The following is a 5558-nucleotide window of genomic DNA, read 5'->3' on the forward strand; positions in this document are numbered from 1 at the left end:
AAAAAGAAAAAGAAAAAGAAAAAGAAAAAGAAAAAGAAAAAGAAAAAGAAAAAGAAAAAGAAAAAGAAAAAGAAAAAGAAAAACATCTGTTCCTTGGTTCCTAGCCAGACTCATCTGCTTATCTTGGCCTTTTTTGAAGTGATGAGCCAGGCATCGCACGGGGCAGGGACATGTTTGTGTTCGAGCATCATCTCTGCTGCTCCAAAAATGTGAGATGATGATTAGGAAGCATGCAGCCTTGTGATCATTCCTTTTTTTGTGGTGTACCCATCCTCACTGCTACCTGATGAAGCTGGTCTCACAAATCTGGCATTTCTTTGTGTCACTGATGCAAACATTCAGAACATGTTAATGTTTGGAGGTGGTAATTCACATGCTGTCATTAGCTCAAAGAAGCCTACCTAGAAGTGAATGGGAAACTGTGAGCATAACCTGACTTTCTTTCTCAGACTGGGAAACTCACCCCCCTTAGTACTGCTGGGAGGGGGTTGACTGCTTGTGATTTTCTGACAGTTAACTTCTGTGAAATGTTTCAAGAATAGAAATTTGGAAATCCTAACAGCAATCCTATCCAGCATTTCTATGTGGAAAAGAGGTGAACCCTATGACAAATACTTTATAACTTAGGTATAAGGTGAAGTGCTTCTTTTGGTTTGTGTAACACAGATGAATTTCACATCACTAACAGGATTATTTGATGACAATGTCCATTTTTTTCTCTATCAGAATCAGTGCTACATCAAAGATCAGTAATTTCTTTTAAGTTAAAGACACCTTACAGTGTCATCCCCTGTGGGATATATCTCATGCAGCTTTCGGCTTTGTCACATCTTGCTTCATTCTGGTCCCTTTGTGCCTTTGTGCTGGTTCCCAACATTTTCCATGTCAAGTCATCTGATGTTTCTCTCTCATGGGAGGTTACTGTGAGCTGTTTCCATACAGATTTATTTCCTGAAAGCAAGAGAAATTCAGAAAGTTGCCTTTGCTTCCCTCATGGGCAGCTCCCATCGCGATAATGAACGTATTACATTCTGACTTCATGCTGAATGTTTTGGTGAAATAAAGGGGGGCACTGCAAATTTGTGCCTCATCAGAGCTCTTTTTCAGGCTATTTACCGAGCCAGAAAGGCAGCACATCATCTATTTATAGGCTTGTATTTGAAATTTTTGTTTCCCAGACACAAAATCAATTTGCTGCTGGGGCTTAAAAAATGCTGTGTGTGTGTGTGTGTGTGTACGTGCGTATGGAGGAGGCGGTGCTGGTAGTGATGAGAGCTATGTGGGATCCAGAGGGCAGGTCCCTAATGGGACTTAACCTGTTTGTGATTGGTTTCTATTCTAATACTCATCCAAACACATTTAAATCTGATCAAGAAGATTAATAGGGAAGGAAATCTGTTATCCATTTTTAAAAACTCTCTATTCTACAGCAGGGAAGTAAATCACAAAGTTTACATTTTGTACAATTTGTATCACCCCTGCAGCGTTCTTTACAGCTATTTCAGACCTTTAGCAATTCTTCAGAGACTGAGATGAAGCTCTTAATTAAGTGAACAGGCACCGAACACCCACCTCGTTTCCTCATTCTGATTGTGGTACCATTTCTGTCCCTCACTCAGAGAGGTTTCCCCATTTAGAAATCCACCCTAAAATAGCTCTGATTTATTCATTGCCAATTTAGTGATACACCTCTCTGCAAGCAGCATTGCTAATAGCTGCTGTGGTGCAATAAGCACCAAGAGAGGTGAGGGCTCATTTTGGGAAATGACATTAAGTGATTTGTAGGAAAAAAATATATATTGCAATTAAACAGTGAGATTACAAAACAGGATGTAGGCAGAGCAACTGCCTTAATGCCTGCCTTTGCTGAATCAATCTAGCTGAGCATCTGGCAGGAAAATCATGTTTGTGATGAGGGGGAAACCCTCTGAGAGGGTCCCAGCCCAACCCAAAGTGAGTGGTGCTGGCAGCAGATGTGAGACTGCCTGCTGGGGGCATCTCAGGTCTCAGGGAGTTTACAGCCACAGTGCATGCAGGATGTCATGCAGGAGCTGGGAGAGGAGTGAGAGAATGGTGGCTGTTGCAGTAGTACCATTGTGGTGTAGCTGACTTGAGGCTTCAACAGGGAGTGCTCATTTTGGCTGGATGGTGTGAGTGACCTGAAATCTCTGCTCTTCCAGGAGCATTTGCAGTAATTTTTCTCTGTCCTATAGTGTTTTCCAATGGACTGCCATAAGCTGCAGCACCCAAAGTCACTGATAACCACAAAGTCTCATCTGTGGGCAATGCTCATTTTCTGACTTCCCCTGAAATCAGCCTGTATAACTAATGAGTTCAGGTAAAGCTTTTTGCTGCTATATTTAAGCCCAATCACTGTTACACTTCCCAGAGAAAAACACTGCCTGCACCACCAGCAAGCAACACATTGATTTTGTATCAGCAAGGCTGCTTTTGATTTTAGCAGCTATTTATTGCACATGTTCCCACCAACCGCTTTCTAATGGAATTTTAACAATTCAGTGGGGTCACTTGAAGGTCTCGAGGAAGGAAGGGAAAACTTTGCCTCCTAGAGGAAATGCTTCTGTCCAACTGTGCCTTCAGTCACCATCGTAAGTCCATCAGGGTGGTGCATTTTTACTTCTCTTTTCATCCAGCTAGTTTTGGTGAATCCTAGTGATTCATTTTCGAGGCACACTTGGTTCTTTTTTCATTCAGCTTGTCCTGGCAATCGTTACCCAGTTCCATCCCTGAGCTACTGGTTGCTGGAGACTGGGAATTTACAAAGTGGCTACGTCTGGGTTCTTGGCATGTGCTGGGATGGGCAGCAGTTCACTGCTGTCAGCCTCAGGACAGACGAGCCCTCAGATTGGGCATGGTACATCCTTAAATTAAAAGTGGTGCTATAAGAACAGACCTAAATACACCTCTCTTCTGCTTCCTTTCCTATAGAAAATGGCCTTTTTCATTTGAATTAGAATATTGCACTGGAGGAAATCATTTTTGTTTGGGCAAGTATCAGGCCTACTGAATGGGGTCCTGGTGTCCCAGTGAACACCAAGTGGAACTTGAGCCAGCAGCATGTCCTTGCTGCAAAGAAGGCTTCCAGAATCTGCAGAAGGCTTGGGGTACAGTAGGAGGAGCGCTGGCAGCAGTAAACGTCTTTCTTGTGTGGGTGACCAAGCAGCGATGCAGCTTATCCAGAGAGGTTGAGGAGTCTCCTTCCTTAGAGACAGCCAAAAACTGTCCTGGGGATCAGCACTAAGTGGTCTTACTTGAGCAAGGAAACTGGGTGAGGAGTTTCTTCTAACCTTAACCATTCTGTGATTCTGTGATTTGTATAAATAGCAAAGCCACACTTCCCTCTACCACTTACACGTGCATAATGCACATTAGCTAAACGCTACAAGTAACAGAGCACTGTGCATGTACCTGTAATTTTAGCTGAGACTTGACCTGAGTGCTGAAGTTGTACCTCTTTGCATACTGCCTAGCGCAACATAATCCAGAAGGTAACAAACAAGCACTTGTGGCAGCATCCGTCACTCACTAACCATCAGTCACCTTGAAGGGAGCCAAGCCTGGTGGATTTTCTGAGCCACTCTAGCACAATTATGTGTTTAAAGTAACAGCCAGTAGCGCCTGAAAGGAAGTCTGTCTTCAAATCAACCTTTTTGCTTTGTAGCAAAGTAAGCTTGAATACAGCTGGGGCCAACCAAAGGACGAGCTGGAGAGCAAATCTCCTTTTTGGAAATCCATCGCTGTACTGGCAGTTAAGCCAAATTATTGTACTGCTCGGGGCAGCACAGAGTGGTGGGTTAGGCTGGTGGGCAACAAAGGCATCTATCTGCAGCAGAGCCCTGCTGTGCATGCAGACATGGCCCAGGGACAGGTTGCTCGGAGCTGGCAGCACTGCTGCATTTCTGGCTATACACCCAGCCCAGGCTTTTTGGATCTTCACAATGGTGCCACAGTTTCCTGTCGCTATGGAAACTGGGTTTTTTGGGGGTTGTTATTTTTTGTTTTGTTTTTGAAAAGGCACTGGCTAAAAGAAAAAGAGGAATTGAAACTGAAACTTGTGCCCTGTTCTCTTTCCTGACTCTTTTGTTCCTTAGGAGAAGCTGAAGATTCCTGGTGGCAGGCCTGGCCACCTTAGACCTAAATTTTGGTTTCCCCTTCATGCAGGAGCTACAGCTGAATCAGCAGTCAGTTTTTCCACAGATACGGAGAGAAAGCCCCCAGAATAGCTTAAAAGGAACCAAAACCAGTCTCAAAACAACAGCTTGCTCCATCCAGAGCACTGTCAGACAGCTGTCCAGGGTCAGCCAGAATGGTACGTGATAAGATTGCAGAAGGAGCATTAAAAAGCTTCAGGAAAAGTTTCTTTAGATTTCTTTGTTCTTTACAGTACTGCCAAAACTTTTATATGTAGCCAAACATTGGATTATTAAAGGAATCAGATTATAGTATGGGGTGGCTTTCCCATGTCTATGTGCTCTGCATACTTGTCTGCTCGTCCTTTCAGCATCTAATTCAAGCCCAGCTGAGATGCAAGTAACCAGGAGCATCTTTGCCTTCTGTGTGTGGAAACGAGAAGGTCTTAATGTTGGAGCCTGCTATTCAGACTTACCAGTGTTCGTAACATTCTTAATAAGTCATACTCAGTTCCAGTGAGCCAGCCACAAGCAAAATAAAAACTGGCGTTTGGGGTCTCACACAACAAAAATCTGATCAGGGACCTACATGTGGATGCTGGTCCCAGATATAGTCTTACTCTAATGGACAGCCCTCATTTTAATGGTCAGTATTTTTGTATCACTGTCCAGCATTAGAGAATCACACCTGAATCTTAACACTAATGCTTATCACCTGGGAATCATGACGTACTTGCAGCCTGTAATTATAGCCCAGTGGAAAGCTGAATGTCCTTTGCAGAGGCTCTGTGAAGAAAGGAGTTTCCACCATCCCTTTTCCTCTCCTGATTTCATCACTGTGCCCTTGAAAACTCTCTGTGGGGGCTTTCTGAAGTGACAAGGAAAAAACCGTGGGCTGAAGAAGTCCAGGAGGGGACAAGGAGCAGCTGAGGTGGAGGGAGGGAGACTTACTAACAAACTGCCACCAGAGGATACCCTGCATAACCATCTTTCTGGGAGGAGTTTAGGAAGCCCTGTGCAAGATATACCCCACTTACAGCCCTTACAAACACCTAATTAGTAGGTGCCAGTTTCCAGGATGTGATTCAGAGTGATTAATTTTCATATGCAGAAGGAAATGAAAACTGCTCTGGGGAAGACACGGAATAACAGATAATTAAAAAGAGCTGGAAAGACAAGGCCTGGTGTTTCCATTGCTTCAGAATTTAGGTACCTAAACTCCTGTTCCTCTTCATGTCCTGAAACAATCAATCCATGTTTAGGAGAAATAAATGTAGGAACAGAAATGTTACAGTCCCATACAGTGCTGACCCAGTAAAAACTCATGTAATGGTGTATATCAGCAGCTGGGCTTGCTTTTCCCAGAAGTCTTAATGCTACTCCATTATCACATGGCTATGCTAGATT

Source organism: Coturnix japonica, chromosome 5, assembly GCF_001577835.2.
Source record: "Coturnix japonica isolate 7356 chromosome 5, Coturnix japonica 2.1, whole genome shotgun sequence".
Classification (NCBI taxonomy): domain Eukaryota; kingdom Metazoa; phylum Chordata; class Aves; order Galliformes; family Phasianidae; genus Coturnix; species Coturnix japonica.